Genomic DNA, 21790 nt, shown 5'->3' with positions numbered 1-21790 from the left:
GGATTCCAAGCCAGTCTCCCATGCTGGTACTTGCCAAGCCTTAAGCTGCATCGCTGCTGCGATCTGACAAGAGCACGCACATTCAGCTTAGAATGGCCGTTGACAGCAGCTGTTCAATTTGAAAGTTCTTTTACTATCTCATAGAGAAACTAACACAATTTTCAGGTTCAAAAAGGGCAACGGAACTTGGGACTCACAGCCAGTCTCCCATGCTGTTACTTGCCAAGCATTAAGCTGCATTGCTGCTGCGATCTGGCAAGAGCAGGCACATTCAGCTTAGAATGTCCATTGACAGCAGTTGTTCAATTTGAACCTTCTTCTACTATCTTATATAGAAACTAACACAATTTTCAGGTTCAAAAAGGTCACCAGAACTTGGGATTCCAAGCCAGTCTCCCATGCTGGTACTTGCCAAGCCTTAAGCTGCATTGCTGCTGCAATCTGACAAGAGCAGGCACATTCAGCTTAGAATTGCCGTTGACAGCAGCTGTTCAATTTGAACCTTCTTTTGCTATCTCATAGAGAAACTAACACAATTTTCAGGTTCAAAAAGGTCACCAGAACTTGGGATTCCAAGCCAGTCTCCCATGCTGGTACTTGCCAAGCCTTAAGCTGCATCGCTGCTGCGATCTGACAAGAGCACACACATTCAGCTTAGAATGGCCGTTGACAGCAGCTGTTCAATTTGAACCTTCTTTTACTATCTCATAGAGAAACTAACACATTTTCAGGTTCAAAAATGTCAACAGAACTTGGGATTCCCAGCCAGTCTCCCATGCTGGTACTTGCCAAGCCTTAAGCTGCATTGCTGCTGCGATCTGACGAGAGCAGGCACATTCAGCTTAGAATGGCCGTTGACAGCAGCTGTTCAATTTGAACCTTCTTTTACTATCTCATAGAGAAACTAACACAATTTTCAGGTTCAAAAAGGTCAACGGAACTTGGGATTCCCAGCCAGTCTCCCATGCTGGTACTTGCCAAGCCTTAAGCTGCATTGCTGCTGCGATCTGACGAGAGCAGGCACATTCAGCTTAGAATGGCCGTTGACAGCAGCTGTTCAATTTGAACCTTCTTTTACTATCTCATAGAGAAACTAACACATTTTCAGGTTCAAAAAGGTCAACGGAACTTGGAATTTCCAGCCAGTCTCCCATGCTGGTACTTGCCAAGCATTAAGTTGCATTGCTGCTGCGATCTGACGAGAGCAGGCAAATTCAGCTTAGAATGGCCGTTGACAGCAGCTGTTCAATTTGAACCTTCTTTTGCTATCTCATAGAGAAACTAACACAATTTTCAGGTTCAAAAAGGTCACCAGAACTTGGGATTCCAAGCCAGTCTCCCATGCTGGTACTTGCCAAGCCTTAAGCTGCATCGCTGCTGCGATCTGACAAGAGCACGCACATTCAGCTTAGAATGGCCGTTGACAGCAGCTGTTCAATTTGAACCTTCTTTTACTATCTCATAGAGAAACTAACACATTTTCAGGTTCAAAAAGGTCAACAGAACTTGGGATTCCCAGCCAGTCTCCCATGCTGGTACTTGCCAAGCCTTAAGCTGCATTGCTGCTGCGATCTGACGAGAGCAGGCACATTCAGCTTAGAATGGCCGTTGACAGCAGCTGTTCAATTTGAACCTTCTTTTACTATCTCATAGAGAAACTAACACAATTTTCAGGTTCAAAAAGGTCAACGGAACTTGGGATTCCCAGCCAGTCTCCCATGCTGGTACTTGCCAAGCCTTAAGCTGCATTGCTGCTGCTATCTGACGAGAGCAGGCACATTCAGCTTAGAATGGCCATTGACAGCAGCTGTTCAATTTGAACCTTCTTTTACTATCTCATAGAGAAACTAACACAATTTTCAGGTTCAAAAAGGTCAACGGAACTTGGGATTCCCAGCAAGTCTCCCATGCTGGTACTTGCCAAGCCTTAAGCTGCATTGCTGCTGCGATCTGACGAGAGCAGGCACATTCAGCTTAGAATGGCCGTTGACAGCAGCTGTTCAATTTGAACCTTCTTTTACTATCTCATAGAGAAACTAACACAATTTTCAGGTTCAAAAAAGTCACCAGAACTTGGGAATCCCAGCCAGTCTCCCATGCTGGTACTTGCCAAGCCTTAAGCTGCATCGCTGCTGTGATCTGACAAGAGCACACACATTCAGCTTAGAATGGCCGTTGACAGCAGCTGTTCAATTTGAACCTTCTTTTACTATCTCATAGAGAAACTAACACAATTTTCAGGTTCAAAAAGGGCAACGGAACTTGGGATTCCCAGCCAGTCTCCCATGCTGGTACTTGCCAAGCCTTAAGCTGCATTGCTGCTGCGATCTGGCGAGAGCAGGCACATTCAGCTTAGAATGGCTGTTGACAGCAGTTGTTCAATTTGAACCTTCTTCTACTATCTTATATAGAAACTAACACAATTTTCAGGTTCAAAAAGGTCACCAGAACTTGGGATTCCAAGCCAGTCTCCCATGCTGGTACTTGCCAAGCCTTAAGCTGCATTGCTGCTGCAATCTGACAAGAGCAGGCACATTCAGCTTAGAATGGCCGTTGACAGCAGCTGTTCAATTTGAACCTTCTTTTGCTATCTCATAGAGAAACTAACACAATTTTCAGGTTCAAAAAGGTCACCAGAACTTGGGATTCCAAGCCAGTCTCCCATGCTGGTACTTGCCAAGCCTTAAGCTGCATCGCTGCTGCAATCTGACGAGAGCACGCACATTCAGCTTAGAATGGCCGTTGACAGCAGCTGTTCAATTTGAACCTTCTTTTACTATCTCATAGAGAAACTAACACATTTTCAGGTTCAAAAAGGTCAACAGAACTTGGGATTCCCAGCCAGTCTCCCATGCTGGTACTTGCCAAGCCTTAAGCTGCATTGCTGCTGCGATCTGACGAGAACAGGCACATTCAGCTTAGAATGGCCGTTGACAGCAGCTGTTCAATTTGAACCTTCTTTTACTATCTCATAGAGAAACTAACACAATTTTCAGGTTCAAAAAGGTCAACGGAACTTGGGATTCCCAGCCAGTCTCCCATGCTGGTACTTGCCAAGCCTTAAGCTGCATTGCTGCTGCGATCTGACAAGAGCAGGCACATTCAGCTTAGAATGGCCGTTGACAGCAGCTATTCAATTTGAACCTTCTTTTACTATCTCATAGAGAAACTAACACATTTTCAGGTTCAAAAAGGTCAACGGAACTTGGAATTCCCAGCCAGTCTCCCATGCTGGTACTTGCCAAGCCTTAAGTTGCATTGCTGCTGCGATCTGACGAGAGCAGGCAAATTCAGCTTAGAATGGCCGTTGACAGCAGCTGTTCAATTTGAACCTTCTTTTACTATCTCATAGAGAAACTAACACATTTTCAGGTTCAAAAAGGTCAACAGAACTTGGGATTCCCAGCCAGTCTCCCATGCTGGTACTTGCCAAGCCTTAAGCTGCATTGCTGCTGCGATCTGACGAGAGCAGGCACATTCAGCTTAGAATGGCCGTTGACAGCAGCGGTTCAATTTGAACCTTCTTCTACTATCTTATATAGAAACTAACACAATTTTCAGGTTCAAAAAGGTCAACAGAACTTGGGATTCCCAGACAGTCTCCCATGCTGGTACTTGCCAAGCCTTAAGCTGCATTGCTGCTGCAATCTGACGAGAGCAGGCACATTCAGCTTAGAATTGCCGTTGACAGCAGCTGTTCAATTTGATCCTTCTTTTACTATCTCATAGAGAAATTAACACAATTTTCAGGTTCAAAAAGGTCAACGGAACTTGGAATTCCCAGCCAGTCTCCCATGCTGGTACTTGCCAAGCCTTAAGTTGCATTGCTGCTGCGATCTAACGAGAGCAGGCAAATTCAGCTTAGAATGGCCGTTGACAGCAGCTGATCAATTTGAACCTTCTTTTACTATCTCATAGAGAAACTAACACATTTTCAGGTTCAAAAAGGTCAACAGAACTTGGGATTCCCAGCCAGTCTCCCATGCTGGTACTTGCCAAGCCTTAAGCTGCATTGCTGCTGCAATCTGACGAGAGCAGGCACATTCAGCTTAGAATTGCCGTTGACAGCAGCTGTTCATTTTGAACCTTCTTTTACTATCTCATAGAGAAACTAACACAATTTTCAGGTTCAAAAAGGTCAACAGAACTTGGGATTCCCAGCCAGTCTCCCATGCTGGTACTTGCCAAGCCTTAAGCTGCATCGCTGCTGCGATCTGAAAAGAGCACACACATTCAGCTTAGAATGGCCGTTGACAGCAGTTGTTCAATTTGAACCTTCTTCTACTATCTCATAGAGAAACTAACACAATTTTCAGGTTCAAAAAGGTCACCAGAACTTGGGATTCCAAGCCAGTCTCCCATGCTGGTACTTGCCAAGCCTTAAGCTGCATCGCTGCTGCGATCTGACGAGAGCAGGCACATTCAGCTTAGAATGGCCATTGACAGCAGTTGTTCAATTTGAACCTTCTTCTACTATCTCATATAGAAACTAGCACAATTTTCAGGTTCAAAAAGGTCACCAGAACTTGGGATTCCAAGCCAGTCTCCCATGCTGGTACTTGCAAAGCCTTAAGCTGCATCGCTGCTGCGATCTGACAAGAGCACGCACATTCAGCTTAGAATGGCCGTTGACAGCAGCTGTTCAATTTGAAAGTTCTTTTACTATCTCATAGAGAAACTAACACAATTTTCAGGTTTAAAAAGGGCAACGGAACTTGGGATTCCCAGCCAGTCTCCCATGCTGTTACTTGCCAAGCATTAAGCTGCATTGCTGCTGCGATCTGGCAAGAGCAGGCACATTCAGCTTAGAATGGCCATTGACAGCAGTTGTTCAATTTGAACCTTCTTTTACTATCTTATATAGAAACTAACACAATTTTCAGGTTCAAAAAGGTCACCAGAACTTGGGATTCCAAGCCAGTCTCCCATGCTGGTACTTGCCAAGCCTTAAGCTGCATTGCTGCTGCAATCTGACAAGAGCAGGCACATTCAGCTTAGAATGGCCGTTGACAGCAGCTGTTCAATTTGAACCTTCTTTTGCTATCTCATAGAGAAACTAACACAATTTTCAGGTTCAAAAAGGTCACCAGAACTTGGGATTCCAAGCCAGTCTCCCATGCTGGTACTTGCCAAGCCTTAAGCTGCATCGCTGCTGCGATCTGACAAGAGCACACACATTCAGCTTAGAATGGCCGTTGACAGCAGCTGTTCAATTTGAACCTTCTTTTACTATCTCATAGAGAAACTAACACATTTTCAGGTTCAAAAAGGTCAACAGAACTTGGGATTCCCAGACAGTCTCCCATGCTGGTACTTGCCAAGCCTTAAGCTGCATTGCTGCTGCGATCTGACGAGAGCAGGCACATTCAGCTTAGAATGGCCGTTGACAGCAGCTGTTCAATTTGAACCTTCTTTTACTATCTCATAGAGAAACTAACACATTTTCAGGTTCAAAAAGGGCACCAGAACTTGGGATTCCAAGGCAGTCTCCCATGCTGGTACTTGCCAAGCCTTAAGCTGCATCGCTGCTGCGATCTGACAAGAGCACGCACATTCAGCTTAGAATGGCCGTTGACAGCAGCTGTTCAATTTGAAAGTTCTTTTACTATCTCATAGAGAAACTAACACAATTTTCAGGTTCAAAAAGGGCAACGGAACTTGGGATTCCCAGCCAGTCTCCCATGCTGTTACTTGCCAAGCATTAAGCTGCATTGCTGCTGCGATCTGGCGAGAGCAGGCACATTCAGCTTAGAATGGCCATTGACAGCAGTTGCTCAATTTGAACCTTCTTCTACTATCTTATATAGAAACTAACACAATTTTCAGGTTCAAAAAGGTCACCAGAACTTGGGATTCCAAGCCAGTCTCCCATGCTGGTACTTGCCAAGCCTTAAGCTGCATTGCTGCTGCAATCTGACAAGAGCAGGCACATTCAGCTTAGAATGGCCGTTGACAGCAGCTGTTCAATTTGAACCTTCTTTTGCTATCTCATAGAGAAACTAACACAATTTTCAGGTTCAAGAAGGTCACCAGAACTTGGGATTCCAAGCCAGTCTCCCATGCTGGTACTTGCCAAGCCTTAAGCTGCATCGCTGCTGCGATCAGACAAGAGCACACACATTCAGCTTAGAATGGCCGTTGACAGCAGCTGTTCAATTTGAACCTTCTTTTACTATCTCATAGAGAAACTAACACATTTTCAGGTTCAAAAAAGTCAACAGAACTTGGGATTCCCAGCCAGTCTCCCATGCTGGTACTTGCCAAGCCTTAAGCTGCATTGCTGCTGCGATCTGACGAGAGCAGGCACATTCAGCTTAGAATGGCCGTTGACAGCAGCTGTTCAATTTGAACCTTCTTTTACTATCTCATAGAGAAACTAACACAATTTTCAGGTTCAAAAAGGTCAACGGAACTTGGGATTCCCAGCCAGTCTCCCATGCTGGTACTTGCCAAGCCTTAAGCTGCATTGCTGCTGCGATCTGACGAGAGCAGGCACATTCAGCTTAGAATGGCCGTTGACAGCAGCTGTTCAATTTGAACCTTCTTTTACTATCTCATAGAGAAACTAACACATTTTCAGGTTCAAAAAGGTCAACGGAACTTGGAATTTCCAGCCAGTCTCCCATGCTGGTACTTGCCAAGCCTTAAGTTGCATTGCTGCTGCGATCTGACGAGAGCACGCACATTCAGCTTAGAATGGCCGTTGACAGCAGCTGTTCAATTTGAACCTTCTTTTACTATCTCATAGAGAAACTAACACATTTTCAGGTTCAAAAAGGTCAACAGAACTTGGGATTCCCAGCCAGTCTCCCATGCTGGTACTTGCCAAGCCTTAAGCTGCATTGCTGCTGCGATCTGACGAGAGCAGGCACATTCAGCTTAGAATGGCCGTTGACAGCAGCTGTTCAATTTGAACCTTCTTTTACTATCTCATAGAGAAACTAACACAATTTTCAGGTTCAAAAAGGTCAACGGAACTTGGAATTCCCAGCCAGTCTCCCATGCTGGTACTTGCCAAGCCTTAAGTTGCATTGCTGCTGCGATCTGACGAGAGCAGGCAAATTCAGCTTAGAATGGCCGTTGACAGCAGCTGTTCAATTTGAACCTTCTTTTACTATCTCATAGAGAAACTAACACATTTTCAGGTTCAAAAAAGTCAACAGAACTTGGGATTCCCAGCCAGTCTCCCATGCTGGTACTTGCCAAGCCTTAAGCTGCATTGCTGCTGCTATCTGACGAGAGCAGGCACATTCAGCTTAGAATGGCCGTTGACAGCAGCTGTTCAATTTGAACCTTCTTTTACTATCTCATAGAGAAACTAACACAATTTTCAGGTTCAAAAAGGTCAACGGAACTTGGAATTCCCAGCCAGTCTCCCATGCTGGTACTTGCCAAGCCTTAAGTTGCATTGCTGCTGCGATCTGACGAGAGCCGGCAAATTCAGCTTAGAATGGCCGTTGACAGCAGCTGTTCAATTTGAACCTTCTTTTACCATCTCATAGAGAAACTAACACATTTTCAGGTTCAAAATGGTCAACAGAACTTGGGATTCCCAGCCAGTCTCCCATGCTGGTACTTGCCAAGCCTTAAGCTGCATTGCTGCTGCAATCTGACGAGAGCAGGCACATTCAGCTTAGAATTGCCGTTGACAGCAGCTGTTCAATTTGATCCTTCTTTTACTATCTCATAGAGAAATTAACACAATTTTCAGGTTCAAAAAGGTCAACGGAACTTGGAATTCCCAGCCAGTCTCCCATGCTGGTACTTGCCAAGCCTTAAGTTGCATTGCTGCTGCGATCTAACGAGAGCAGGCAAATTCAGCTTAGAATGGCCGTTGACAGCAGCTGATCAATTTGAACCTTCTTTTACTATCTCATAGAGAAACTAACACATTTTCAGGTTCAAAAAGGTCAACAGAACTTGGGATTCCCAGCCAGTCTCCCATGCTGGTACTTGCCAAGCCTTAAGCTGCATTGCTGCTGCAATCTGACGAGAGCAGGCACATTCAGCTTAGAATTGCCGTTGACAGCAGCTGTTCATTTTGAACCTTCTTTTACTATCTCATAGAGAAACTAACACAATTTTCAGGTTCAAAAAGGTCAACAGAACTTGGGATTCCCAGCCAGTCTCCCATGCTGGTACTTGCCAAGCCTTAAGCTGCATCGCTGCTGCGATCTGAAAAGAGCACACACATTCAGCTTAGAATGGCCGTTGACAGCAGTTGTTCAATTTGAACCTTATTCTACTATCTCATAGAGAAACTAACACAATTTTCAGGTTCAAAAAGGTCACCAGAACTTGGGATTCCCAGCCAGTCTCCCATGCTGGTACCTTCCAAGCCTTAAGCTGCATCGCTGCTGCGATCTGACAAGAGCACGCACATTCAGCTTAGAATTGCCGTTGACAGCAGCTTTTCAATTTGAACCTTCTTTTACTATCTCATACAGAAACTAACACAATTTTCAGGTTCAAAAAGGTCAACGGAACTTGGGATTCCCAGCCAGTCTCCCATGCTGGTACTTGCCAAGCCTTAGGCTGCATTGCTGCTGCGATCTGACGAGAGCAGGCACATTCAGCTTAGAATGGCCGTTGACAGCAGCTGTTCAATTTGAACCTTCTTTTACTATCTCATAGAGAAACTAACACAATTTTCAGGTTCAAAAAGGTCAACAGAACTTGGGATTCCCAGCCAGTCTCCCATGCTGGTACTTGCCAAGCCTTAAGCTGCATCGCTGCTGCGATCTGACAAGAGCACACACATTCAGCTTAGAATGGCCGTTGACAGCAGATGTTCAATTTGAACCTTCTTCTACTATCTCATAGAGAAACTAACACAATTTTCAGGTTCAAAAAAGTCACCAGAACTTGGGATTCCCAGCCAGTCTCCCATGCTGGTACTTGCCAAGCCTTAAGCTGCATTGCTGCTGCGATCTGATGAGAGCAGGCACATTCAGCTTAGAATGGCCGTTGACAGCAGCTGTTCAATTTGAACCTTCTTTTACTATCTCATAGAGAAACTAACACAAATTTCAGGTTAAAAAAGGTCAACAGAACTTGGGATTCCCAGCCAGTCCCCCATGCTGGTACTTGCCAAGCCTTAAGCTGCATAGCTGCTGCGATCTGACAAGAGCAGGCACATTCAGCTTAGAATGGCCGTTGACAGCAGCTGTTCAATTTGAACCTTCTTTTGCTATCTCATAGAGAAACTAACACAATTTTCAGGTTCAAAAAAGTCAACGGAACTTGGGATTCCCAGCCAGTCTCCCATGCTGGTACTTGCCAAGCCTTAAGCTGCATTGCTGCTGCGATCTGACGAGAGCAGGCACATTCAGCTTAGAACTGCCGTTGACAGCAGCTGTTCAATTTGAACCTTCTTTTACTATCTCATAGAGAAACTAACACATTTTCAGGTTCAAAAAGGTCAACAGAACTTGAGATTCCCAGCCAGTCTCCCATGCTGGTACTTGCCAAGCCTTAAGCTGCATCGCTGCTGCGATCTGACAAGAGCACACACATTCAGCTTAGAATGGCCGTTGACAGCAGTTGTTCAATTTGAACCTTCTTCTACTATCTCATATAGAAACTAACACAATTTTCAGGTTCAAAAGGTCAACGGAACTTGGGATTCCCAGCCAGTCTCCCATGCTGGTACTTGCCAAGCCTTAAGCTGCATTGCTGCTGCGATCTGACAAGAGCAGGCACATTCAGCTTAGAATGGCCGTTGACAGCAGCATTTCAAATTGAACCTTCTTTTACTATCTCATAGAGAAACTAAAACAATTTTCAGGTTCAAAAAGGTCAACAGAACTTGGGATTCCCAGCCAGTCTCCCATGCTGGTACTTGCCAAGCCTTAAGCTGCATTGCTGCTACGATCTGACGAGAGCAGGCACATTCAGCTTAGAATGGCCGTTGACAGCAGCTCTTCAATTTGAACCTTCTTTTGCTATCTCATAGAGAAACTAACACAATTTTCAGGTTCAAAAAGGTCAACGGAACTTGGGATTCCCAGCCAGTCTCCCATGCTGGTACTTGCCAAGCCTTAAGCTGCATTGCTGCTGCAATCTGACGAGAGCAGGCACATTCAGCTTAGAATTGCCGTTGACAGCAGCTGTTCAATTTGAACCTTCTTTTACTATCTCATAGAGAAACTAACACAATTTTCAGGTTCAAAAAGGTCAACAGAACTTGGGATTCCCAGCCAGTCTCCCATGCTGGTACTTGCCAAGCCTTAAGCTGCATCGCTGCTGCGATCTGAAAAGAGCACACACATTCAGCTTAGAATGGCCGTTGACAGCAGTTGTTCAATTTGAACCTTATTCTACTATCTCATAGAGAAACTAACACAATTTTCAGGTTCAAAAAGGTCACCAGAACTTGGGATTCCCAGCCAGTCTCCCATGCTGGTACCTTCCAAGCCTTAAGCTGCATCGCTGCTGCGATCTGACAAGAGCACGCACATTCAGCTTAGAATTGCCGTTGACAGCAGCTTTTCAATTTGAACCTTCTTTTACTATCTCATACAGAAACTAACACAATTTTCAGGTTCAAAAAGGTCAACGGAACTTGGGATTCCCAGCCAGTCTCCCATGCTGGTACTTGCCAAGCCTTAGGCTGCATTGCTGCTGCGATCTGACGAGAGCAGGCACATTCAGCTTAGAATGGCCGTTGACAGCAGCTGTTCAATTTGAACCTTCTTTTACTATCTCATAGAGAAACTAACACAATTTTCAGGTTCAAAAAGGTCAACAGAACTTGGGATTCCCAGCCAGTCTCCCATGCTGGTACTTGCCAAGCCTTAAGCTGCATCGCTGCTGCGATCTGACAAGAGCACACACATTCAGCTTAGAATGGCCGTTGACAGCAGATGTTCAATTTGAACCTTCTTCTACTATCTCATAGAGAAACTAACACAATTTTCAGGTTCAAAAAAGTCACCAGAACTTGGGATTCCCAGCCAGTCTCCCATGCTGGTACTTGCCAAGCCTTAAGCTGCATTGCTGCTGCGATCTGATGAGAGCAGGCACATTCAGCTTAGAATGGCCGTTGACAGCAGCTGTTCAATTTGAACCTTCTTTTACTATCTCATAGAGAAACTAACACAAATTTCAGGTTAAAAAAGGTCAACAGAACTTGGGATTCCCAGCCAGTCCCCCATGCTGGTACTTGCCAAGCCTTAAGCTGCATAGCTGCTGCGATCTGACAAGAGCAGGCACATTCAGCTTAGAATGGCCGTTGACAGCAGCTGTTCAATTTGAACCTTCTTTTGCTATCTCATAGAGAAACTAACACAATTTTCAGGTTCAAAAAAGTCACCGGAACTTGGGATTCCCAGCCAGTCTCCCATGCTGGTACTTGCCAAGCCTTAAGCTGCATTGCTGCTGCGATCTGACGAGAGCAGGCACATTCAGCTTAGAACTGCCGTTGACAGCAGCTGTTCAATTTGAACCTTCTTTTACTATCTCATAGAGAAACTAACACATTTTCAGGTTCAAAAAGGTCAACAGAACTTGAGATTCCCAGCCAGTCTCCCATGCTGGTACTTGCCAAGCCTTAAGCTGCATCGCTGCTGCGATCTGACAAGAGCACACACATTCAGCTTAGAATGGCCGTTGACAGCAGTTGTTCAATTTGAACCTTCTTCTACTATCTCATATAGAAACTAACACAATTTTCAGGTTCAAAAGGTCAACGGAACTTGGGATTCCCAGCCAGTCTCCCATGCTGGTACTTGCCAAGCCTTAAGCTGCATTGCTGCTGCGATCTGACAAGAGCAGGCACATTCAGCTTAGAATGGCCGTTGACAGCAGCATTTCAAATTGAACCTTCTTTTACTATCTCATAGAGAAACTAAAACAATTTTCAGGTTCAAAAAGGTCAACAGAACTTGGGATTCCCAGCCAGTCTCCCATGCTGGTACTTGCCAAGCCTTAAGCTGCATTGCTGCTACGATCTGACGAGAGCAGGCACATTCAGCTTAGAATGGCCGTTGACAGCAGCTCTTCAATTTGAACCTTCTTTTGCTATCTCATAGAGAAACTAACACAATTTTCAGGTTCAAAAAGGTCAACGGAACTTGGGATTCCCAGCCAGTCTCCCATGCTGGTACTTGCCAAGACTTAAGCTGCATTGCTGCTGCGATCTGACGAGAGCAGGCACATTCAGCTTAGAATGGCCATTGACAGCAGTTGTTCAATTTGAACCTTCTTCTACTATCTCATATAGAAACTAACACAATTTTCAGGTTCAAAAAGGTCACCAGAACTTGGGACTCCAAGCCAGTCTCCCATGCTGGTACTTGCCAAGCCTTAAGCTGCATCGCTGCTGCGATCTGACAAGAGCACGCACATTCAGCTTAGAATGGCCGTTGACAGCAGCTGTTCAATTTGAACCTTCTTTTGCTATCTCATAGAGAAACTAACACAATTTTCAGGTTCAAAAAGGTCACCAGAACTTGGGATTCCAAGCCAGTCTCCCATGCTGGTACTTGCCAAGCCTTAAGCTGCATCGCTGCTGCGATCTGACAAGAGCACACACATTCAGCTTAGAATGGCCGTTGACAGCAGCTGTTCAATTTGAACCTTCTTTTACTATCTCATAGAGAAACTAACACATTTTCAGGTTCAAAAAGGTCAACAGAACTTGGGATTCCCAGCCAGTCTCCCATGCTGGTACTTGCCAAGCCTTAAGCTGCATTGCTGCTGCGATCTGACGAGAGCAGGCACACTCAGCTTAGAATGGCCGTTGACAGCAGCTGTTCAATTTGAACCTTCTTTTACTATCTCATAGAGAAACTAACACATTTTCAGGTTCAAAAAGGTCACCAGAACTTGGGATTCCAAGCCAGTCTCCCATGCTGGTACTTGCCAAGCCTTAAGCTGCATCGCTGCTGCGATCTGACAAGAGCACGCACATTCAGCTTAGAATGGCCGTTGACAGCAGCTGTTCAATTTGAAAGTTCTTTTACTATCTCATAGAGAAACTAACACAATTTTCAGGTTCAAAAAGGGCAACGGAACTTGGGATTCCCAGCCAGTCTCCCATGCTGTTACTTGCCAAGCATTAAGCTGCATCGCTGCTGCGATCTGGCGAGAGCAGGCACATTCAGCTTAGAATGGCCATTGACAGCAGTTGTTCAATTTGAACCTTCTTCTACTATCTTATATAGAAACTAACACAATTTTCAGGTTCAAAAAGGTCACCAGAACTTGGGATTCCAAGCCAGTCTCCCATGCTGGTACTTGCCAAGCCTTAAGCTGCATTGCTGCTGCATTCTGACAAGAGCAGGCACATTCAGCTTAGAATGGCCGCTGACAGCAGCTGTTCAATTTGAACCTTCTTTTACTATCTCATAGAGAAACTAACACATTTTCAGGTTCAAAAAGGTCAACAGAACTTGGGATTCCCAGCCAGTCTCCCATGCTGGTACTTGCCAAGTCTTAAGCTGCATTGCTGCTGCGATCTGACGAGAGCAGGCACATTCAGCTTAGAATGGCCGTTGACAGCAGCTGCTCAATTTGAACCTTCTTTTACTATCTCATAGAGAAACTAACACAATTTTCAGGTTCAAAAAGGTCAACGGAACTTGGGATTCCCAGCCAGTCTCCCATGCTGGTACTTGCCAAGCCTTATGCTGCATTGCTGCTGCGATCTGACGAGAGCAGGCACATTCAGCTTAGAATGGCCGTTGACAGCAGCTGTTCAATTTGAACCTTCTTTTACTATCTCATAGAGAAACTAACACATTTTCAGGTTCAAAAAGGTCAACGGAACTTGGAATTCCCAGCCAGTCTCCCATGCTGGTACTTGCCAAGCCTTAAGTTGCATTGCTGCTGCGATCTGACGAGAGCAGGCACATTCAGCTTAGAATGGCCGTTGACAGCAGCTGTTCAATTTGAACCTTCTTTTACTATCTCATAGAGAAACTAACACATTTTCAGGTTCAAAAAGGTCAACAGAACTTGGGATTCCCAGCCAGTCTCCCATGCTGGTACTTGCCAAGCCTTAAGCTGCATTGCTGCTGCAATCTGACGAGAGCAGGCACATTCAGCTTAGAATTGCCGTTGACAGCAGCTTTTCAATTTGAACCTTCTTTTACTATCTCATAGAGAAACTAACACAATTTTCAGGTTCAAAAAGGTCAACGGAACTTGGAATTCCCAGCCAGTCTCCCATGCTGGTACTTGCCAAGCCTTAAGTTGCATTGCTGCTGCGATCTGACGAGAGCAGGCAAATTCAGCTTAGAATGGCCGTTGACAGCAGCTGTTCAATTTGAACCTTCTTTTACTATCTCATAGAGAAACTAACACATTTTCAGGTTCAAAAAGGTCAACAGAACTTGGGATTCCCAGCCAGTCTCCCATGCTGGTACTTGCCAAGCCTTAAGCTGCATTGCTGCTGCAATCTGACGAGAGCAGGCACATTCAGCTTAGAATTGCCGTTGACAGCAGCTGTTCAATTTGAACCTTCTTTTACTATCTCATAGAGAAACTAACACAATTTTCAGGTTCAAAAAGGTCAACAGAACTTGGGATTCCCAGCCAGTCTCCCATGCTGGTACTTGCCAAGCCTTAAGCTGCATCGCTGCTGCGATCTGAAAAGAGCACACACATTCAGCTTAGAATGGCCGTTGACAGCAGTTGTTCAATTTGAACCTTCTTCTACTATCTCATAGAGAAACTAACACAATTTTCAGGTTCAAAAAGGTCACCAGAACTTGGGATTCCCAGCCAGTCTCCCATGCTGGTACTTGCCAAGCCTTAAGCTGCATCGCTGCTGCGATCTGACAAGAGCACGCACATTCAGCTTAGAATTGCCGTTGACAGCAGCTTTTCAATTTGAACCTTCTTTTACTATCTCATACAGAAACTAACACAATTTTCAGGTTCAAAAAGGTCAACGGAACTTGGGATTCCCAGCCAGTCTCCCATGCTGGTACTTGCCAAGCCTTAAGCTGCATTGCTGCTGCGATCTGACGAGAGCAGGCACATTCAGCTTAGAATGGCCATTGACAGCAGCTGTTCAATTTGAACCTTCTTTTACTATCTCATAGAGAAACTAACACAATTTTCAGGTTCAAAAAGGTCAACAGAACTTGGGATTCCCAGCCAGTCTCCCATGCTGGTACTTGCCAAGCCTTAAGCTGCATCGCTGCTGCGATCTGACAAGAGCACACACATTCAGCTTAGAATGGCCGTTGACAGCAGGTGTTCAATTTGAAAATTCTTCTACTATCTCATAGAGAAACTAACACAATTTTCAGGTTCAAAAAAGTCACCAGAACTTGGGATTCCCAGCCAGTCTCCCATGCTGGTACTTGCCAAGCCTTAAGCTGCATCGCTGCTGCGATCTGACAAGAGCACGCACATTCAGCTTAGAATGGCCGTTGACAGCAGCTGTTCAATTTGAACCTTCTTTTACTATCTCATAGAGAAACTAACACAATTTTCAGGTTCAAAAAGGTCAACGGAACTTGGGATTCCCAGCCAGTCTCCCATGCTGGTACTTGCCAAGCCTTAAGCTGCATTGCTGCTGCGATCTGACAAGAGCAGGCACATTCAGCTTAGAATGGCCGTTGACAGCAGCATTTCAAATTGAACCTTCTTTTACTATCTCATAGAGAAACTAAAACAATTTTCAAGTTCAAAAAGGTCAACAGAACTTGGGATTCCCAGCCAGTCTCCCATGCTGGTACTTGCCAAGCCTTAAGCTGCATTGCTGCTGCAATCTGACGAGAGCAGGCACATTCAGCTTAGAATTGCCGTTGACAGCAGCTGTTCAATTTGAACCTTCTTTTACTATCTCATAGAGAAACTAACACAATTTTCAGGTTCAAAAAGGTCAACGGAACTTGGAATTCCCAGCCAGTCTCCCATGCTGGTACTTGCCAAGCCTTAAGTTGCATTGCTGCTGCGATCTGACGAGAGCAGGCAAATTCAGCTTAGAATGGCCGTTGACAGCAGCTGTTCAATTTGAACCTTCTTTTACTATCTCATAGAGAAACTAACTCAATTTTCAGGTTCAAAAAGGTCAACGGAACTTGGGATTCCCAGCCAGTCTCCCATGCTGGTACTTGCCAAGACTTAAGCTGCATTGCTGCTGCGATCTGACAAGAGCACGCACATTCAGCTTAGAATGGCCGTTGACAGCAGCTGTTCAATTTGAACCTTCTTTTACTATCTCATAGAGAAACTAACACATTTTCAGGTTCAAAAAGGTCAACAGAACTTGGGATTCCCAGCCAGTCTCCCATGCTGGTACTTGCCAAGCCTTAAGCTGCATTGCTGCTGCGATCTGACGAGAGCAGGCACATTCAGCTTAGAATGGCCGTTGACAGCAGCTGTTCAATTTGAACCTTCTTTTACTATCTCATACAGAATCTAACACAATTTTCAGGTTCAAAAAGGTCAACGGAACTTGGGATTCCCAGCCAGTCTCCCATGCTGGTACTTGCCAAGCCTTAAGCTGCATTGCTGCTGCGATCTGACAAGAGCAGGCACATTCAGCTTAGAATGGCCGTTGACAGCAGCATTTCAAATTGAACCTTCTTTTACTATCTCATAGAGAAACTAAAACAATTTTCAAGTTCAAAAACGTCAACAGAACTTGGGATTCCCAGCCAGTCTCCCATGCTGGAACTTGCCAAGCCTTAAGCTGCATCGCTGCTGCGATGTGACAAGAGCACGCACATTCAGCTTAGAATGGCCGTTGACAGCAGCTGTTCAATTTGAACCTTCTTTTACTATCTCATAGAGAAACTAACACAATTTTCAGGTTCAAAAAGGGCAACGGAACTTGGGATTCCCAGCCAGTCTCCCATGCTGGTACTTGCCAAGCCTTAAGATGCATTGCTGCTGCGATCTGGCGAGAGCAGGCACATTCAGCTTAGAATGGCCATTGACAGCAGTTGTTCAATTTGAACCTTCTTTTGCTATCTCATAGAGAAACTAACACAATTTTCAGGTTCAAAAAGGTCACCAGAACTTGGGATTCCAAGCCAGTCTTGCCAAGCCTTAAGCTGCATCGCTGCTGCGATCTGACAAGAGCACGCACATTCAGCTTAGAATGGCCGTTGACAGCAGCTGTTCAATTTGAACCTTCTTTTACTATCTCATAGAGAAACTAACACATTTTCAGGTTCAAAAAGGTCAACAGAACTTGGGATTCCCAGCCAGTCTCCCATGCTGGTACTTGCCAAGCCTTAAGCTGCATTGCTGCTGCGATCTGACAAGAGCAGGCACATTCAGCTTAGAATGGCCGTTGACAGCAGCATTTCAAATTGAACCTTCTTTTACTATCTCATAGAGAAACTAAAACAATTTTCAAGTTCAAAAACGTCAACAGAACTTGGGATTCCCAGCCAGTCTCCCATGCTGGAACTTGCCAAGCCTTAAGCTGCATCGCTGCTGCGATGTGACAAGAGCACGCACATTCAGCTTAGAATGGCCGTTGACAGCAGCTGTTCAATTTGAACCTTCTTTTACTATCTCATAGAGAAACTAACACAATTTTCAGGTTCAAAAAGGGCAACGGAACTTGGGATTCCCAGCCAGTCTCCCATGCTGGTACTTGCCAAGCCTTAAGCTGCATTGCTGCTGCAATCTGAAAAGAGCAGGCACATTCAGCTTAGAATGGCCGTTGACAGCAGCTGTTCAATTTGAACCTTCTTTTGCTATCTCATAGAGAAACTAACACAATTTTCAGGTTCAAAAAGGTCACCAGAACTTGGGATTCCAAGCCAGTCTTGCCAAGCCTTAAGCTGCATCGCTGCTGCGATCTGACAAGAGCACGCACATTCAGCTTAGAATGGCCGTTGACAGCAGCTGTTCAATTTGAACCTTCTTTTACTATCTCATAGAGAAACTAACACATTTTCAGGTTCAAAAAGGTCAACAGAACTTGGGATTCCCAGCCAGTCTCCCATGCTGGTACTTGCCAAGCCTTAAGCTGCATTGCTGCTGCGATCTGACAAGAGCAGGCACATTCAGCTTAGAATGGCCGTTGACAGCAGCATTTCAAATTGAACCTTCTTTTACTATCTCATAGAGAAACTAAAACAATTTTCAAGTTCAAAAAGGGCAACGGAACTTGGGATTCCCAGCCAGTCTCCCATGCTGGTACTTGCCAAGCCTTAAGCTGCATTGCTGCTGCGATCTGGCGAGAGCAGGCACATTCAGCGTAGAATGGCCATTGACAGCAGTTGTTCAATTTGAACCTACTTCTACTATCTTATATAGAAACTAACACAATTTTCAGGTTCAAAAAGGTCACCAGAACTTGGGATTCCAAGCCAGTCTCCTTCTTTTACTCCTTCTTTACTGCTGCGATCTGGCGAGAGCAGGCACATTCAGCGTAGAATGGCCATTGACAGCAGTTGTTCAATTTGAACCTTCTTTTACTATCTCATAGAGAAACTAACACATTTTCAGGTTCAAAAAGGTCAACAGAACTTGGGATTCCCAGCCAGTCTCCCATGCTGGTACTTGCCAAGCCTTAAGCTGCATTGCTGCTGCAATCTGACGAGAGCAGGCACATTCAGCTTAGAATTGCCGTTGACAGCAGCTGTTCAATTTGAACCTTCTTTTACTATCTCATAGAGAAACTAACACAATTTTCAGGTTCAAAAAGGTCAACAGAACTTGGGATTCCCAGCCAGTCTCCCATGCTGGTACTTGCCAAGCCTTAAGCTGCATCGCTGCTGCGATCTGAAAAGAGCACACACATTCAGCTTAGAATGGCCGTTGACAGCAGTTGTTCAATTTGAACCTTCTTCTACTATCTCATAGAGAAACTAACACAATTTTCAGGTTCAAAAAGGTCACCAGAACTTGGGATTCCCAGCCAGTCTCCCATGCTGGTACTTGCCAAGCCTTAAGCTGCATCGCTGCTGCGATCTGACTAGCGCACGCACATTCAGCTTAGAATTGCCGTTGACAGCAGCTTTTCAATTTGAACCTTCTTTTACTATCTCATACAGAAACTAACACAATTTTCAGGTTCAAAAAGGTCAACGGAACTTGGGATTCCCAGCCAGTCTCCCATGCTGGTACTTGCCAAGCCTTAAGCTGCATTGCTGCTGCGATCTGACGAGAGCAGGCACATTCAGCTTAGAATGGCCATTGACAGCAGCTGTTCAATTTGAATCTTCTTTTACTATCTCATAGAGAAACTAACACAATTTTCAGGTTCAAAAAGGTCAACAGAACTTGGGATTCCCAGCCAGTCTCCCATGCTGGTACTTGCCAAGCCTTAAGCTGCATCGCTGCTGCGATCTGACAAGAGCACGCACATTCAGCTTAGAATGGCCGTTGACAGCAGCTGTTCAATTTGAACCTTCTTTTACTATCTCATAGAGAAACTAACACAATTTTCAGGTTCAAAAAGGTCAACGGAACTTGGGATTCCCAGCCAGTCTCCCATGCTGGTACTTGCCAAGCCTTAAGCTGCATTGCTGCTGCGATCTGACAAGAGCAGGCACATTCAGCTTAGAATGGCCGTTGACAGCAGCATTTCAAATTGAACCTTCTTTTACTATCTCATAGAGAAACTAAAACAATTTTCAAGTTCAAAAAGGTCAACAGAACTTGGGATTCCCAGCCAGTCTCCCATGCTGGAACTTGCCAAGCCTTAAGCTGCATCGCTGCTGCGATCTGACAAGAGCACGCACATTCAGCTTAGAATGGCCGTTGACAGCAGCTGTTCAATTTGAACCTTCTTTTGCTATCTCATAGAGAAACTAACACAATTATCAGGTTCAAAAAGGTCAACGGAACTTGGGATTCCCAGCCAGTCTCCCATGCTGGTACTTGCCAAGACTTAAGCTGCATTGCTGCTGCGATCTGACGAGAGCAGGCACATTCAGCTTAGAATGGCCATTGACAGCAGTTGTTCAATTTGAACCTTCTTCTACTATCTCATATAGAAACTAACACAATTTTCAGGTTCAAAAAGGTCACCAGAACTTGGGATTCCAAGCCAGTCTCCCATGCTGGTACTTGCCAAGCCTTAAGCTGCATCGCTGCTGCGATCTGACAAGAGCACGCACATTCAGCTTAGAATGGCCATTGACAGCAGCTGTTCAATTTGAACCTTCTTTTACTATCTCATAGAGAAACTAACACAATTTTCAGGTTCAAAAAGGTCAACGGAACTTGGGATTCCCAGCCAGTCTCCCATGCTGTTACTTGCCAAGCATTAAGCTGCATTGCTGCTGCGATCTGGCGAGAGAAGGCACATTCAGCTTAGAATGGCCATTGACAGCAGTTGTTCAATTTAAACCTTCTTCTACTATCTTATATAGAAACTAACACAATTTTCAGGTTCAAAAAGGTCACCAGAACTTGGGATTCCAAGCCAGTCTCCCATGCTGGTACTTGCCAAGCCTTAAGCTGCATTGCTGCTGCAATCTGACAAGAGCAGGCACATTCAGCTTAGAATGGCCGTTGACAGCAGCTGTTCAATTTGAACCTTCTTTTGCTATCTCATAGAGAAACTAACACAATTTTCAGGTTCAAAAAGGTCACCAGAACTTAGGATTCCAAGCCAGTCTCCCATGCTGGTACTTGCCAAGCCTTAAGCTGCATTGCTGCTGCGATCTGACGAGAGCAGGCACATTCAGCTTAGAATGGCCGTTGACAGCAGCTGTTCAATTTGAACCTTCTTTTACTATCTCATAGAGAAACTAACACATTTTCAGGTTCAAAAAGGTCAACGGAACTTGGAATTCCCAGCCAGTCTCCCATGCTGGTACTTGCCAAGCCTTAAGTTGCATTGCTGCTGCGATCTGACGAGAGCAGGCAAATTCAGCTTAGAATGGCCGTTGACAGCAGCTGTTCAATTTGAACCTTCTTTTACTATCTCATAGAGAAACTAACACATTTTCAGGTTCAAAAAGGTCAACAGAACTTGGGATTCCCAGCCAGTCTCCCATGCTGGTACTTGCCAAGCCTTAAGCTGCATTGCTGCTGCAATCTGACGAGAGCAGGCACATTCAGCTTAGAATTGCCGTTGACAGCAGCTGTTCAATTTGAACCTTCTTTTACTATCTCATAGAGAAACTAACACAATTTTCAGGTTCAAAAAGGTCAACGGAACTTGGAATTCCCAGCCAGTCTCCCATGCTGGTACTTGCCAAGCCTTAAGCTGCATCGCTGCTGCGATCTGAAAAGAGCACACACATTCAGCTTAGAATGGCCGTTGACAGCAGTTGTTCAATTTGAACCTTCTTCTACTATCTCATAGAGAAACTAACACAATTTTCAGGTTCAAAAGGTCACCAGAACTTGGGATTCCCAGCCAGTCTCCCATGCTGGTACTTGCCAAGCCTTAAGCTGCATCGCTGCTGCGATCTGACTAGAGCACGCACATTCAGCTTAGAATTGCCGTTGACAGCAGCTTTTCAATTTGAACCTTCTTTTACTATCTCATACAGAAACTAACACAATTTTCAGGTTCAAAAAGGTCAACGGAACTTGGGATTCCCAGCCAGTCTCCCATGCTGGTACTTGCCAAGCCTTAAGCTGCATTGCTGCTGCGATCTGACGAGAGCAGGCACATTCAGCTTAGAATGGCCATTGACAGCAGCTGTTCAATTTGAACCTTCTTTTACTATCTCATAGAGAAACTAACACAATTTTCAGGTTCAAAAAGGTCAACAGAACTTGGGATTCCCAGCCAGTCTCCCATGCTGGTACTTGCCAAGCCTTAAGCTGCATCGCTGCTGCGATCTGACAAGAGCACACACATTCAGCTTAGAATGGCCGTTGACAGCAGTTGTTCAATTTGAAAATTCTT

General features: G+C 44.9%; 57 pseudogenes; all 57 read right to left on the bottom strand.

The window, feature by feature from the left end:
- Positions 1-740: 740 nt before the first annotated feature.
- Positions 741-859, bottom strand: LOC140083312 (5S ribosomal RNA; annotated as a pseudogene).
- Positions 860-929: 70 nt separating this feature from the next.
- LOC140092438 (5S ribosomal RNA) lies at positions 930-1048 on the bottom strand (annotated as a pseudogene).
- A 446-nt stretch (positions 1049-1494) lies between these two features.
- LOC140079247 (5S ribosomal RNA) lies at positions 1495-1613 on the bottom strand (annotated as a pseudogene).
- Positions 1614-1683: 70 nt separating this feature from the next.
- On the bottom strand, positions 1684-1802 carry LOC140093715 (5S ribosomal RNA; annotated as a pseudogene).
- Positions 1803-1872: 70 nt separating this feature from the next.
- LOC140079331 (5S ribosomal RNA) lies at positions 1873-1991 on the bottom strand (annotated as a pseudogene).
- An 825-nt stretch (positions 1992-2816) lies between these two features.
- On the bottom strand, positions 2817-2935 carry LOC140084728 (5S ribosomal RNA; annotated as a pseudogene).
- Positions 2936-3005: 70 nt separating this feature from the next.
- On the bottom strand, positions 3006-3124 carry LOC140088929 (5S ribosomal RNA; annotated as a pseudogene).
- Positions 3125-3193: 69 nt separating this feature from the next.
- Positions 3194-3312, bottom strand: LOC140093496 (5S ribosomal RNA; annotated as a pseudogene).
- A 69-nt stretch (positions 3313-3381) lies between these two features.
- On the bottom strand, positions 3382-3500 carry LOC140079246 (5S ribosomal RNA; annotated as a pseudogene).
- Positions 3501-3570: 70 nt separating this feature from the next.
- LOC140091548 (5S ribosomal RNA) lies at positions 3571-3689 on the bottom strand (annotated as a pseudogene).
- Positions 3690-3759: 70 nt separating this feature from the next.
- On the bottom strand, positions 3760-3878 carry LOC140095298 (5S ribosomal RNA; annotated as a pseudogene).
- Positions 3879-3947: 69 nt separating this feature from the next.
- LOC140094889 (5S ribosomal RNA) lies at positions 3948-4066 on the bottom strand (annotated as a pseudogene).
- A 1203-nt stretch (positions 4067-5269) lies between these two features.
- Positions 5270-5388, bottom strand: LOC140079122 (5S ribosomal RNA; annotated as a pseudogene).
- An 824-nt stretch (positions 5389-6212) lies between these two features.
- On the bottom strand, positions 6213-6331 carry LOC140082099 (5S ribosomal RNA; annotated as a pseudogene).
- A 70-nt stretch (positions 6332-6401) lies between these two features.
- LOC140092426 (5S ribosomal RNA) lies at positions 6402-6520 on the bottom strand (annotated as a pseudogene).
- Positions 6521-6777: 257 nt separating this feature from the next.
- On the bottom strand, positions 6778-6896 carry LOC140079245 (5S ribosomal RNA; annotated as a pseudogene).
- Positions 6897-6966: 70 nt separating this feature from the next.
- On the bottom strand, positions 6967-7085 carry LOC140093494 (5S ribosomal RNA; annotated as a pseudogene).
- Positions 7086-7154: 69 nt separating this feature from the next.
- On the bottom strand, positions 7155-7273 carry LOC140092736 (5S ribosomal RNA; annotated as a pseudogene).
- A 258-nt stretch (positions 7274-7531) lies between these two features.
- On the bottom strand, positions 7532-7650 carry LOC140094888 (5S ribosomal RNA; annotated as a pseudogene).
- Positions 7651-7720: 70 nt separating this feature from the next.
- Positions 7721-7839, bottom strand: LOC140095297 (5S ribosomal RNA; annotated as a pseudogene).
- Positions 7840-7908: 69 nt separating this feature from the next.
- On the bottom strand, positions 7909-8027 carry LOC140094887 (5S ribosomal RNA; annotated as a pseudogene).
- Positions 8028-8475: 448 nt separating this feature from the next.
- Positions 8476-8594, bottom strand: LOC140087010 (5S ribosomal RNA; annotated as a pseudogene).
- Positions 8595-8853: 259 nt separating this feature from the next.
- LOC140091369 (5S ribosomal RNA) lies at positions 8854-8972 on the bottom strand (annotated as a pseudogene).
- A 70-nt stretch (positions 8973-9042) lies between these two features.
- LOC140085034 (5S ribosomal RNA) lies at positions 9043-9161 on the bottom strand (annotated as a pseudogene).
- A 70-nt stretch (positions 9162-9231) lies between these two features.
- LOC140093267 (5S ribosomal RNA) lies at positions 9232-9350 on the bottom strand (annotated as a pseudogene).
- A 257-nt stretch (positions 9351-9607) lies between these two features.
- Positions 9608-9726, bottom strand: LOC140088928 (5S ribosomal RNA; annotated as a pseudogene).
- Positions 9727-9796: 70 nt separating this feature from the next.
- On the bottom strand, positions 9797-9915 carry LOC140089230 (5S ribosomal RNA; annotated as a pseudogene).
- Positions 9916-9985: 70 nt separating this feature from the next.
- On the bottom strand, positions 9986-10104 carry LOC140093609 (5S ribosomal RNA; annotated as a pseudogene).
- Positions 10105-10552: 448 nt separating this feature from the next.
- On the bottom strand, positions 10553-10671 carry LOC140087009 (5S ribosomal RNA; annotated as a pseudogene).
- Positions 10672-10930: 259 nt separating this feature from the next.
- Positions 10931-11049, bottom strand: LOC140091367 (5S ribosomal RNA; annotated as a pseudogene).
- Positions 11050-11119: 70 nt separating this feature from the next.
- LOC140085033 (5S ribosomal RNA) lies at positions 11120-11238 on the bottom strand (annotated as a pseudogene).
- Positions 11239-11684: 446 nt separating this feature from the next.
- Positions 11685-11803, bottom strand: LOC140088927 (5S ribosomal RNA; annotated as a pseudogene).
- Positions 11804-11873: 70 nt separating this feature from the next.
- Positions 11874-11992, bottom strand: LOC140089229 (5S ribosomal RNA; annotated as a pseudogene).
- Positions 11993-12062: 70 nt separating this feature from the next.
- LOC140092330 (5S ribosomal RNA) lies at positions 12063-12181 on the bottom strand (annotated as a pseudogene).
- Positions 12182-12628: 447 nt separating this feature from the next.
- LOC140085400 (5S ribosomal RNA) lies at positions 12629-12747 on the bottom strand (annotated as a pseudogene).
- A 635-nt stretch (positions 12748-13382) lies between these two features.
- On the bottom strand, positions 13383-13501 carry LOC140085560 (5S ribosomal RNA; annotated as a pseudogene).
- Positions 13502-13571: 70 nt separating this feature from the next.
- LOC140089529 (5S ribosomal RNA) lies at positions 13572-13690 on the bottom strand (annotated as a pseudogene).
- A 69-nt stretch (positions 13691-13759) lies between these two features.
- Positions 13760-13878, bottom strand: LOC140086003 (5S ribosomal RNA; annotated as a pseudogene).
- A 69-nt stretch (positions 13879-13947) lies between these two features.
- On the bottom strand, positions 13948-14066 carry LOC140094886 (5S ribosomal RNA; annotated as a pseudogene).
- Positions 14067-14136: 70 nt separating this feature from the next.
- Positions 14137-14255, bottom strand: LOC140093493 (5S ribosomal RNA; annotated as a pseudogene).
- Positions 14256-14324: 69 nt separating this feature from the next.
- On the bottom strand, positions 14325-14443 carry LOC140094885 (5S ribosomal RNA; annotated as a pseudogene).
- A 448-nt stretch (positions 14444-14891) lies between these two features.
- Positions 14892-15010, bottom strand: LOC140082722 (5S ribosomal RNA; annotated as a pseudogene).
- A 448-nt stretch (positions 15011-15458) lies between these two features.
- Positions 15459-15577, bottom strand: LOC140088926 (5S ribosomal RNA; annotated as a pseudogene).
- A 70-nt stretch (positions 15578-15647) lies between these two features.
- Positions 15648-15766, bottom strand: LOC140094882 (5S ribosomal RNA; annotated as a pseudogene).
- Positions 15767-15836: 70 nt separating this feature from the next.
- On the bottom strand, positions 15837-15955 carry LOC140093492 (5S ribosomal RNA; annotated as a pseudogene).
- Positions 15956-16213: 258 nt separating this feature from the next.
- LOC140079244 (5S ribosomal RNA) lies at positions 16214-16332 on the bottom strand (annotated as a pseudogene).
- Positions 16333-16402: 70 nt separating this feature from the next.
- Positions 16403-16521, bottom strand: LOC140088925 (5S ribosomal RNA; annotated as a pseudogene).
- A 622-nt stretch (positions 16522-17143) lies between these two features.
- LOC140091002 (5S ribosomal RNA) lies at positions 17144-17262 on the bottom strand (annotated as a pseudogene).
- Positions 17263-17884: 622 nt separating this feature from the next.
- LOC140091001 (5S ribosomal RNA) lies at positions 17885-18003 on the bottom strand (annotated as a pseudogene).
- A 432-nt stretch (positions 18004-18435) lies between these two features.
- Positions 18436-18554, bottom strand: LOC140094881 (5S ribosomal RNA; annotated as a pseudogene).
- Positions 18555-19002: 448 nt separating this feature from the next.
- LOC140082721 (5S ribosomal RNA) lies at positions 19003-19121 on the bottom strand (annotated as a pseudogene).
- Positions 19122-19191: 70 nt separating this feature from the next.
- LOC140097167 (5S ribosomal RNA) lies at positions 19192-19310 on the bottom strand (annotated as a pseudogene).
- Positions 19311-19380: 70 nt separating this feature from the next.
- LOC140088924 (5S ribosomal RNA) lies at positions 19381-19499 on the bottom strand (annotated as a pseudogene).
- A 259-nt stretch (positions 19500-19758) lies between these two features.
- LOC140092328 (5S ribosomal RNA) lies at positions 19759-19877 on the bottom strand (annotated as a pseudogene).
- An 825-nt stretch (positions 19878-20702) lies between these two features.
- LOC140093491 (5S ribosomal RNA) lies at positions 20703-20821 on the bottom strand (annotated as a pseudogene).
- A 69-nt stretch (positions 20822-20890) lies between these two features.
- On the bottom strand, positions 20891-21009 carry LOC140094880 (5S ribosomal RNA; annotated as a pseudogene).
- Positions 21010-21456: 447 nt separating this feature from the next.
- On the bottom strand, positions 21457-21575 carry LOC140082720 (5S ribosomal RNA; annotated as a pseudogene).
- Positions 21576-21790: the final 215 nt, after the last annotated feature.

This window comes from Engystomops pustulosus, chromosome 9 (genome assembly GCF_040894005.1).
Source record: "Engystomops pustulosus chromosome 9, aEngPut4.maternal, whole genome shotgun sequence".
Classification (NCBI taxonomy): domain Eukaryota; kingdom Metazoa; phylum Chordata; class Amphibia; order Anura; family Leptodactylidae; genus Engystomops; species Engystomops pustulosus.
This window is presented reverse-complemented; position numbering and strand designations above follow the sequence as displayed.